The sequence below is a fragment of the Sapajus apella genome, unplaced genomic scaffold, assembly GCF_009761245.1.
Source record: "Sapajus apella isolate SASKATOON/1434 unplaced genomic scaffold, GSC_monkey_1.0 scaffold27, whole genome shotgun sequence".
In the NCBI taxonomy this organism is placed as follows: Eukaryota; Metazoa; Chordata; class Mammalia; order Primates; family Cebidae; genus Sapajus; species Sapajus apella.
The window spans coordinates 20,375,291-20,387,992 of NW_022436967.1; the positions used below are offsets into that span (position 1 = coordinate 20,375,291).

Genomic DNA, 12,702 nt, shown 5'->3' on the forward strand with positions numbered 1-12,702 from the left:
AGACAACAGATGCTGGAGAGGATGTGGAGAAATAGGAACACTTTTACACTGTTGGTGGGAGTGTAAATTAGTTCAACCATTGTGGAAGACAGTGTGGTGATTCCTTAAGGACCTAGAAATAGAAATTCCATTTGACCCAGCAATCCCATTACTGGGTATATATATCCAAAGGATTATAAATTGTTCTATTATGAGGACACGTGTACACGAATGTTCATTGCAGCACTGTTTACAATAGCAAAGACCTGGAACCAACCCAAATGCCCATCGATGATAGACTGGACAGGGAAAATGTGGCACATATACACCATGGAATATTATACAGCCATCAAAAACGATGAGTTTGTGTCCTTTGTAGGGACATGGATGAACCTGGAAACCATCATTCTCAGCAAGCTGACACGAGCAGAAAATCAAACACCGCATTTTCTCACTCATAGGCGGGTGTTGAACAATGAGAACACATGGACACAGGGAGGGGAGCACTACACACTGGGGTCTGTTGGGGGAAAATAGGGGAGGGACTGTGGGGAGTGGGGAGTTGGGGAGAGATAGCATGGGGAGAAATGCCAGATATAGGTGAAGGGGAGGAAGGCAGCAAATCACACTGCTATGTGTGTACCTATACCACTATCTTGCATGTTCTTCAAATGTACCCCAAAACCTAAAATGCTATAAAAAAAAAAAGAACCAGTTTAGAGAAGAATATAAATTACCTGATGGAGCTGAAAAGCACAGCATGAGAACTTTGTGAAGTATACACAAATATCCATAGCCAAATCGATCAAGCAGAAGATAGGATATGAGATTGAAGATCAACTTAATGAAACAAAGCATGAAGACCAGATTAGAGAAAAAAGAATGGAAAGGCACAAACAAAGCCTCTGAGAAACAAGAGACTATGTGAAAAGACCAAACCTGCATTTGATTAGTGTACCTGAAAGTGACAAGCAGAATGGAACCAAGTTGGAAAATACTCTTCAGGATATTATCCAGGAGAATTTTCTCAACCTAGCAAGACAGGCCAACATTCAAATTAGGAAATACAGAGAACACCACAAAGATACTCCTTCAGAAGAGCAACCCCAAGACACATAATCGCCAGATTCACCAAGGTTGAAATGAAGGAAAAAATGTTAAGGGCAGCCAGAGAGAAAAGTCAGGTTACCCACAAAGGGAAGCCCATCAGACTAACAGAGGATCTCTCAGCAGAAACCCTACAAGCCAGAAGAGAGTGGGGAGTCAATATTCAACATCCTTAAAGAAAATATTTTTCAACCCAGAATTTAATATCTAGCCAAACTAAGCTTCATAAGCAATGGAGAAATAAAATCCTTTACAGACAAGCAAATGCTGAGAGATTTTGTAACCACCAGGCCTGCCTTACAAGAGCTCCTTGAAGGAAGCACTAAATATGGAAAGGAAAAACCAGTACCAGCCACTGTAAAAGCATACCAAGTTGTAAAGACCATCAACACTGTGAAGAAACTGCATCAACTAACAGGCGAAATAAATAGAAGGCCCAGGAGAAATCGATACATTCCTGGACACATACACCCTCCCAAGACTAAACCAGGAAGAAGAAGTGGAATCTCTGAATAGACCAATAACAAGTTCTGAAGTTGAGGCAGTAATTAATAGCCTACCAGCCCAAAAGAGGCAGGACCAAATGGATTCAAGGCTGAATTCTACCAGAGGTACAAAAAAGAGCTGGTACCATTCCTTCTGCAACTATTCAAAAAAGCAGAAAAACAGGGAATCTGCCCTAACTCATTTTAAGAGGCCAGCAGCATCCTGATACCAAAACCTGGCAAAGACACAAACACAAAAAGAAAATTTTAGGCCAGTATCCCTGATGAACATTGATGTGAAAATCCTCAATAAAATACTGGCAAACCAAAGCCAGCAGCACATCAAAAAGTTTATTCACCAATATTAAGTCAGCCTCATCCCTGGGATGCAAGGCTGGTTCAACATATGCAAATCAAGAAACATAATCCATCACATGAAGCAATCACCAAAACCACATGATTATCTCAGTTAAGTGCAGAAAAGGCCTTCAATAAAATTCAACAGCCCTTAATGCTAAAAACTCTCAATAAACTAAGCACTGATGGAATGTATTTCAAAATAATAAGAGCTATTTATGACAAACCCACAGCCAATATCATACTGAATGGGCAAAATCTGGAAGCATTTCCTTTGAAAACTGGCACAAGACAAGGATGCCTTCTCTCACCACTCCTATTCAACATAGTATTGGAAGTTCTGGCCAGGGCATTCAAACAAGAAAAAGAAATAAAGCATACTCAAATAGGAAGAGAAGAAGTCAAATTGTCCCTAATTGCAGATGGCATGATTGTATAATTAGGAAACACCATCATCTCAGCCCCAAATCTCCTTAAGGTGATAAGCAACTTCAGAAAAATCTCAGGATACAAAATCAATGTGCAAAAAAATCACAAGCATTCCTATACATCAAAATCGACAAACGGAGAGCCAAATCATGAGTGAACTCCCATTCACAATTGCTGCAAAGAGAATAAAATACCTAGGCATACAACTTATAATGGATGTGAAGGACCTCTTTAAGGAGAACTACAAATCACTGCTCAAGGAAATGAGAGGACACAAACAAATGGAAAAACCTTCCATGCTTGTGGATAAAAAGAATCAATATAATGAAAATGGCTATGCTGCCCATAGTGATATATAATTCAATGCTATCCCCATCAAGCTACCATTGACTTTCTTTACAGAATTAGAATAAATAAAAACCCTTTAAACAAACAAAAAATGGTGTAGGATTGTCCTGCTGTAAATTTGTTTGTGTCCTCTCATTTTCTTGAGAAGTGATTTGTAGTTGTCCTTGAAGAGATCCTTCATATCCCTTGTAAGTTGTATTCCTAGATATTTTATTCTCTTTGTAGCAATTGTGAATGGGAGTTCACTCATGATTTTGCTTTCTGCTTGTCTTTTGTTGACGTAACAGTGCAGGATTGTTCTGCTGTAAATGGTTATGGCATACTCTTGATGCTGTGTTTATGATATCAAACATTATATTAGGTATAACAATTTCTTATTTCTAAAAGAATGAATGAATAACAATGTCTTGCTCTGTCACCCAGGCTGGAGTGTAGTGGCGCCATCACAGCTTACTGTAGCCTCAACCCTCCAGGCTCAATCTACCAATTCACCTTAGCCTCACCAGTGGCTGGGGCCACAGTTACATACCACCCTGCCTGGCTAATTTTTGTATTTTTTGTAGAAATTGGGTTTTGCCATGTTGCTCAGGCTGGTCTCCAACTTCTGGGCTGCTCAAGTGATCTGCCCACCTTGGTCCCCCAAAGTGATGAAATTACAAGCATGAGCCACCAGGCCTGTCCTTTCTCTACTTTTAATCGCAGACTGTAGCTGCCTCTATCTGCTGTATTTATAAAAAACAATTAATAAAATTCACTTCCTGGCATGCTTTTTCATCAGGTCATCATACAAATTCCAAATGCCATATTTGCATTGTGAACCCAAACTAACTATATCCCTCATTCAATTTCTAATTAGATCCAAAAAGATGCTTGCTGTCATTCCAACCCTACCTGTTCTGAGGTAGGGACTTGTTTGCTATAAGGCAAAGTGGAGTGGAAATAAACAGTGGTCTCAAGCTGTTGAAGAGGGTCTATGAAAGTGAGGGGCTTTGAGTCATTGCCTTCTGAAGTTTCTTGCTAAGCCCTCTTCTGGAACGTGGGCAAGCCTGAGGGAAGGGGACTTCTTGACACAGACACATAGTACACTTTCCTTGCAGTGTATTATTGTACATGGCAGTTTATGAGAGCCTAGTCACATAGATTTATGGATTGTATTTTCTAGCTTTAAGCTAATCATCACAAAATGTCCAAGTGTCTTAAAAAGATTGCTAGGAAACCATGGTTCATAGCGAATGCTATTAATAACAATGAAAGCACAAGTGGAGGACAGGAAAGTGGCAGAGCCAACTTCTGTGCTCCTTCTAGTTTGAACTCTTGTCAACCCCTAATGTGATGAAAACAATGATGACATAATCACATTTAATAACAGTAGGCTTCCAAATTTCAAAAGTTTCAAGATTATTTCAAATATGGATTTACATCATTAATCATAATATAAGGCCATTGTGATTAGCAAGACATTTAAAAATACTTTTATTTCTTAGAAATTTTGTTTCTATGTGTATTCATGATGTAAAAATCTGAATATAAAATAAAATCTTAAAATAATTATGTAGATCACCTGTTAAACAATTAGGATTCATGGGACATAATTATTAAAGTGATCTTCTTTTTTCCACTGTCCCTTTAAAATTTGTTCAGTATGAGTTTTAGCTTGCAGAGTGGCCTCCCTAATCTCTTAGGTGACAGAAGTTGTCATGTAGCTTTAAGTCTTGATGTAGTTTAAATCTTTTGGTTCAAGAAAACCCCCAAATTCCAAACTTGTTGCAATATTAAATCTGCTCCTCTCATCCACCTGGGACCTGGTGCAGGAGAGAATTTGCAAGAGAGGCTGAGAAGAAATTCTGATCGATGCTTTGTTCTGCAGTGGGTGATTTTACTCTACTTGCTTACTGAGGTTTCTTATCCTTTAGTATTTGGGACATGGAGATGAAGGAGTGAAAAGGATGCAGGGAATTATTGCTCGACTGATATTGTCATGTGCATGTGTTTAAAATTATCTGAGATCTTTGGAGGTATCACTGCTGGGCGGCATCAGTGCAACTTCTTTTAGCAGCCCGTGCTTCCCCCAGTCTTTTGTCAGGAACCCTCTTGAGCAGAGTCTATTTTAAAAGGACTCTAGGCTAATATTCCTTTTAATAGCTGCACGTTTGTGTTCATGGATTTGGAAGCTTCTGATCTGTCTTTGGAAAAGAGGGCACATAATTCTCATATATGGTTTTTTCTTCTTCTGATACCACTTTAGCCAATATCTCTCTTGTACTTTGGATTTATTAGTTGTAAGGCAGACACCAACCTCTACTGTGTTCCCTTTCTACAGGGGACACCCCTCTCAAGCTCTCTGATGGTCTCAGTGACCCTCAAACCAAAGCTCAGCTGAGCAGCAGAGCAGGCAGCCACCCCTCTGTTCTCCCATGGGTAGAGGGTGGTCGGATCATGCTCACCATATAGCACGACTCTTGCCAAAAGTCCTCTGCACAAATCCTGCTTAATTTCCAGGAACTTTACCTTTTTATTCTGGATGTGGGTAGATGTTAGAAATTTTGGCATGTTTGTCCCTCCCACAGCACTTTTTGGTGTCTATTATCTTTTATATTTTTGTGCTATTACAACTATTTTATGCTAAAAATTAATTTCACTTTATCACCTTCTCCAGGAGGAGAAAAAAGATGTCACCTTAATTTCTAAGCTTTAAATTCTTTGAGTACTGTTTTTCTAGCTGGCTTGTGCCTTAGTCATCACTTCAGAATCTCAAAGGAAAGCTCAATTGCAGAATAATTTGGCAAAGGGCTTTTAACATTTAGAATTTGGGATCTGATAGGCTTTAAAGGAAAGCTGGAAGGGTAAATCAATTGCTCTCAATTAGGGACAGGTTTCAAAGGTACAGTGATGAGGTCAATGTACTTTAAAGCAATTTAGCTTGGAGAAGTTTGTCTTTTTTATAACATTAATGTCTCTCACTTAATTTTTCTGGCTATACTTTCAGAACTGCAAGTTCAGCCCTTTTATTATAAGCTAATGATTGATGATCAATTAACATTTTTGTTAGGTGTCAAAAGTACTTCTATTGGTTTAATGCATGGCTATTACTTTAGCTGCTGAACAAATATTTACATGTCATGAGAATGTCTCCAGTTCTCAGATCACTAATTTTCGATTAATTTTGAAGTGTATATCTTTGCTCATGCTGTTCTAATGTTCTTTCTATATTACTCTGAAAGATCCTATTGCAGTTAGAGACCAGACAATAGCTGTTCCTGTTCTGTTAGAGTTAGAAAGTGACAGATAATGAACACAGTTACATCTTGTGATAGATTTAAAAATGATTAATAGAAATCATTTTTTAAGCAGGAGTGTAGCACAAAGGTTATATTCAATTTTGCAACGAAAACATCTTTGTTTTCAATCAGAAAACACTTTGCTTCTTCATTTTAAACCACTGCCTCTACAACATAATAGATATAGGAAGATAATTAAACATCTCTAAATGTGTTTAATTTAACTTAAAAAACCTGACAGAATTTAGAAAAAAATCCTTTGAGAAAATTGACCCACGTGAAAATTTGATTTGGGCTCATGTGAATGAATTAAATTTAGGTAATCACAAAGATTAGCTTCACTATGAGGAGGTTTCAATTAATTGTATCTACTCATAAGGCTGAATTCACTCTGGGGGGAGAGGGGTATCAAAATACCAAACAAATAGATTTATTTTGTGATTTTAAAAAATGCTAGGCTTAAAAAAGCTAGTGATCAATTGTTAAGTTTCTAAATATTCAAACATTTACAGTTCTAAAAAAATTATTTATTTTAAGACAGACCCTCTAATGAAGTGGTTTGTGAAATGTTGAAAAATTTTGAGAGTACTAATTTGGTATAGAAAGTGAGTTCTTTAAGTAGAAAGTAAAGACTCAAAGGACAAAAAGAACAATACTAAAGAATAAACACTTGCTAGATATTAACAAAGTCACCCAGGAACTATTCCTTTATTAGAGAGAAAATACTGGGGCTTGACTGGGCCTATGCAAGCCACATCTGTTTTGACTGAAATAAGACATTTTAAGAAATAAAGTTTAGCACAAAGAAAATCTAAGTGAAGTAGTTCTCCTAGGACTTTGCAGGTGTGAGAAGACTGACCCAGATACAAGAGTCAGCTAAGGTACTGTATAAAGACTTAATTACAAGCAAAGTACCTAGAAAGGCATGTCTATAGAGATGGGGGAAAGACCAGAAATATAAAAAATTTCAAACCTTTATGAGTCAGCACTAGAGGACACCTACTGCCAAAGCTGCTGGCATCTGGAGCTGCAGTGAAAATAATACCCTGATAGAAGTTTCTAGCTCTGGGGATAAAAGGTGAGAAGTTCATAAAAGCCTATAACTAAACCAGATATCTATTAAAAATTTTGCAGTGGTAGACTCACATTTGGTTTATTATTTGTTATTCTTGCTTTAAATTATAACTCCTTTAAATAACTTATTGATAGTTAAATCAATCTATAAGTTAATACTGTTATATAATGGAGGGTTATACTTACTGAAAGTAAATTATCTGAGGAAGTAGCTAAACCAGCATGTGAAAAAGAACTAGGGTTTATAAATGTTTTCTTTTTAGAAATGTTAACCCTTCACATAATAGTAAGTAGCCAGAACTGCACATAAGAGGCACAAGGACACTTAATGAGGTTATGAAATCTGAAGCACAGATTTAGTCTTGACTAAATGTCAAAATTTCATACTGACTTAAGGGAAAATTTCTAAAAATCTTTGCTTGAATATTATCACAATTGGTCAAGCCTCAGATATGTTAGAAGTTTGAAGAATTGCAAAGATTTTAATAAATGGTTTCATTAAACACCAATGTCTAGGGAATATTTCCTGCTGAATAAGAAAATTCACCTTATTAGGGAAGGTACATGGGTAACTGGTGAGGGAGAAAGAGGGCACTTGCAGCTGTGAAGGCAATTTTCTATACTTGTCTAAATATCTGTTCCATTGAAGCTTTACTTAAAACTTTTAGTTTGAAATAAGTTTTTTTGTTTTTAACTACAGCATCACTTGTGTGACTTTGGGTTAAACAATAAATCTCCAAGCATTTTGGTGCCTGTTTGGCAAAATTGGGATGACAATTATATTCTCCAAACAGATTACTTAAATTTTCTTTCTGCTTAAAGCATGCAAATCTATACCCATCTGCTTCATGCTGTAACATGGCATAATACTATTCAAAACTAGGCTTTCTACAAATTTCTGTTCTTGTAAGTCCATATTCTTCCTTTATAATTTTTCTCCCACTATCAACCTCTAATAAGTTATCTATCCAATCTTACAAGTTTCACTTTGACTTTAGGCCTTATTGTTTTTAATATTTATTTTGGATTCAACAAGAAGCCACCAATATCGTGTGTGTGTGTGTGTGTGTGTGTGTGTGTGTGTGTGTGAATTCTTCCAGAATTTTTTTTTATTTTTAAAACACAAATGGAAGCAAATGGTACGCAGTTTTATACATTGATTTTTAAAAATTTAGAACATCTTAGAGATTTTTCTAATTAGTACATACGGGACTTCCCCATTCTTATTGTATATACATGCTGTAATTCTGTTACTATTGATGTGCTATAAGTTTACTCAAGTTCTTATTAAGGTTTTATGCTATCATGAATAACTTTGTATATCTATCACTTCACTCATTTGAAAATACATGAGAGGGTAAATTCTTCAAAGTGGAATGGCTAAGGAAAACAGTATGTGCATTTGTAATGTTGGTAGATGCTGATAAGCTGCCTGTCAGAGAGATTGTACTGATTTACATTACCACTAGTAATGTGTGAGAGTTAGGCTTTGTTACTTTTTGCTTGAACCAGTCTAATAACTTCCTAAATGAAATTCTCACTTTTGTTTCTCCCAGCACTAATATATCCCAAATGCTAACGCCAGAGAAATCCTCCTAAAACAAAACTCCTTTGCTTAGAAAATATCAATAACTCCTATTTTCCATAATATCAAACTTCTTAACCTGGTACTCAAAATCCTTGATAAAACATGCCTATATTCATTCTTGAGTTTTATCTTCTACCACATACACCCTGTATTACAGACAAATTGAATCATTCCTTATTCTGTGCTGTGCTTTAGGCCTGAAACAGTTTCCTGTGTACAGAATGCTTCTCTACATATGTCTTTCAGTCAATCCCATCAACTTTCAAGGACCATCTCAAATATTACCTACCTAAAGGTCCAAATAGATCAGCCTTTAAGCTTATGTTCTTTGTTTTGCTAATTAATAGTATATATGCAGAATAAATAAATACTTTGATTATGATAATTGGTCTTTGTTTTAGGTGAAATTCAAATCTTGGTTATGTAGTCGCCCAGTTCACAGATGACAGGAAGGAAAGTATGAGAAGGGGATGGATGTGGGTGAGTGTTGGGTGGTGTGGGTGTTATGGAGGGTGGTGGCAAGAGACACATATTTATCGAAAGCCTAATAGGTGGCAGGTACTGCATATTTTTACTGTTATCACCTGTAAGAAGAAACCTTACGGAGGTGGATATTATCATCTCCACTTTACAGTCAGACAAGCGATGTATCTAGTCAACAGGTGACAGGATTTAAGCTCAAGTCTATCTGGATGCAAAGCCTAGACTCTCACATTGTACTATATTGACTTATCTGGCAGAGAATAGCAGCAAGAAATGACTGTTGTCTTGAACTGTATCTCTAAAGTTGAAGAAATAAAAACCTATGAAAAGCTGAGCAAGAACATTAGCATCACTAACTGGAATGATCTAATATAGAGACAACTGTCGTATACTCTGTGAGTGTCAATGTATTAGAGCACAATGAGATAAGCAAATTATGGGTGGAATATCCTGATTTAGAGGGCAGGGAAATGTTTACTGTGCATAGGAAGAATTCCATTCTATTTATTAAATGACATGTAAATAAACTTGATGTATCTAGCATATGAACTCAATTGCAATGTCTGTCATTCTGTAAATAGATGATACATTTATATGTGTATTGTGTACATTCTTGTGTATTTTTCTGTTGTTCTCTTCAAGTATCTATTTGTATAACTGAAGCCTATCTGCATAAATTGAAATACAGTGGAAGATAAGGCCTGCTCAGCTTTAGAGAAATGTTAAGCACATAGAAAATAGAAGCAATAACATTATCATTGAATTTAACAACATTAAATTAATTGAACATTAAAAAATTCCAGAATTAACAATTATTTAGAGTTAAAATGAAATTAAAAGCAACTTTAATATAATAAGCCAATTAGTTATACAGAGTTAGAGTGAGTGAATTCTAAAAAACATGGGTTTGTTGACTCTAATTTCACATCGAACATGATAAACAACTGTATTCATGTTAGAATTAGCTCTGTTAACTTTCTCTGCTTTCTAAACTAATCAAATCCATTGTTTTATATCTCAAAATTTTATTTAGTAACTACTTCACTGAAGTGCCAATATCTTAGAGGATATATATATTTATATTGATATTCACATAGACACACATGTATATACACATAGGCACATGTAATATTGTTAAATCAAGTTTATCCTAAAGTTGCTTCCTTACGTATTTTAAGTTTGGCCTATAGTGAACAGTAACTTCAATGCAGGTTTAAATAGACAGTAATCTACCCTTGTGCTCGTCAAAAAGTTTTGGCCAATCAATGGCAAATCAAACCATGTTCAAATAAGGCAATGAGCTGTAACCAATCTGGGTTTGTTTACCTCACTTCCATTTTCTGTATGTCACTTTCATTTTTGTGACCATAAATCTTCCACCATGCGGCTGCACTGTAGTCTCTCTGAGCTTACTGGCTAAGGCTGCTGCCAGATGCCAGATTTGCAAATCGTTTTTTGCTCAGTTAAATTCTGTTAAATTTAATTTGTCTAAGGGTTTTTGTTGTTTTTTTTTTAACAGATGGTGTCAGAAGAGGAATCTAAAGTAGAGCTTCCAGTGACCCCCAGGAGCATCGAGTGACCAAGCGAGGTAACTGTAGGACACATTGTGTCCACTGCTCTTTCACAGCAACTGGGGATCATGGTAAGTCCTCTCTTAGAATTTGAAGCGTGACAGATTTGTGTTTTGAGCTCTCTGAGTTTGTTTGAGCAAATTTCTGATCGAAACTAGGTTTGAAAGTCACAAAAAAACTGAGTTGGGTCCAGAATCTGACTGAATCTGATAATTAACTGGCTTGGATCTAGTTAGAGGCCTCTTATGTCTGAATGGGTCAGACAGAAACCGGTAGAAAATGGCAATATTTCAGGAGATGCCAACTTTGGCTTTGGAAATTTATAGGGACTTTTGTGTTCTACCACCTTTGTTTTTCTTGTGTGCTGATGTAGGAAAAAATTATTGGCTAAGTTGATTAAGAGGATATGAGACTTAAAGCTAAGATTCAAGGTAAAAATTGGATCCTTATTTTCTTAAGAACTGAGCAATCTACCTTCTGGCTATGCCCACATTTACATGTGTAAGTATTAGGTCCTGGAAACAGCAAACACTTTTAGAAATAGCAAAATCTTACTAAAGGTAATTTAAAATTACAATGGAACATTCCAAAGAAACAACACTGCACTTGAAGAAGTGCAGTTTAAAATGAGGGCTCAAGACTTTATGCACATAAATTAGAAAATCTAGGGGAAGTGGATAAATTCCTGGAAGCATACAATCTTCCAAGATTGAATCAGGAAGAGATTGAAACCCTGAGTAGACCACTATCAACTTCTGAAATTGAATCAGTAATTAAGAACACACTAACAAAAAAAAGCCCTTGTAAATTTGTTTTAGTTTTTATAGATTCTGGATATTAACCCTTTGACAGATGGGTAGATTGGTAAATTTTTTTCCCATTCTGTTGGTTGTTAGTTCACTCTAATAATAGTTCTTTTGTTATACAGAAGCTCTTTAGTTTAATTAGATCCCATTTGTCTATTTTGGCTTTTATGCCATTGCTTTTGGTGTTTTAGTCATGAAGTCCTTGCCCATGCCTATGTCCTCAATGGTATTGCCTAGATTTTCTTCTAGGGTTTTTATGATGTTAGGTCTTATGTTTAAATTTTTTAATCCATCTGGAATTAATTCTTGTATAAGGTATAATGAAGGGATCCAGTTTCATCTTTCTGCATATGTCTAGCCAGTTTTCCCAAACACCATTTATTAAATAGGAAATCCTTTCCTCATTGCTTGTTTTTGTCAGGTTTGTCAAAGATCAGATGGTTGTAGATGTGCAGCGTTATTTCTGAGGCCTCTGTTCTGTTCCATTGGTCTATACCTCTGTTTTGGTACCAGTACCATACTGTTTTTACTGTAGCCTTATAGTATAGTTTGAAGTCAGGTAGTATGATGCCTCCAGCCTTTTTTTTGCTTAGGATTGCCTTGGCTATGCAGGCTCTTTTATGGTTCCATATGAAATTTAAGGTGGTTTTTTCCAATTCTGTGCAGAAAGTCAATGATAGCTTGATGTGATAGCACTGAATGTATAAATTACTTTGGGCAGTATGGCCATTTTCACAATATGATTCTTCCTAACTATGAACATGGAATGTTTTTCCATCAAAAAGTGCGTGAAGGATATGAACAGATACTTCTCAAAAGACATTAATGCAGCCAACAAACATGAATAAAAGCTCATCATCACTGGTCACTAGAGAAATGCAAATCAAAACCACATTGTGATACCATCTCATGCCAGTTAGATTGACAATCATTAAAAAATGAGGAGACAACAGATGCTGGAGAGGATGTGGAGAAATAAGAACACTTTTACACTGTTGGTGGGAGTATAAATTAGTTAAGCCATTGTGGAAGACAGTGTGGTGATTCCTCACCGATCTAGAACTAGAAATACAATTTGACGCAGATCCCATTACTGGGTATATACCCAAAGGATTATAAATCATTCTATCATAAAGACACATGAACATGTGTGTTTATTGTGGCACTGCTCACAATAGCAAAGATTTGGAACCAACC

The 12,702-nt window shown here is 36.2% G+C and overlaps 1 protein-coding gene and 1 long non-coding RNA gene across 5 annotated transcripts in view; one reads left to right on the top strand and one right to left on the bottom strand.

Annotated features, from left to right (window-relative positions):
• Positions 1–12,702, bottom strand: part of NDST3 (N-deacetylase and N-sulfotransferase 3) — a 200,517-nt gene that overhangs the window by 54,023 nt on the left and 133,792 nt on the right. The window lies entirely within an intron of this gene.
• LOC116560903 overlaps positions 10,101–12,702 on the top strand; it is a 328,510-nt gene continuing 325,908 nt past the window's right edge. The window contains exon 1 of the long non-coding RNA XR_004273197.1: positions 10,101–10,770. This is a non-coding gene — a long non-coding RNA (uncharacterized LOC116560903). The remainder of the gene's footprint in view (positions 10,771–12,702) is intronic.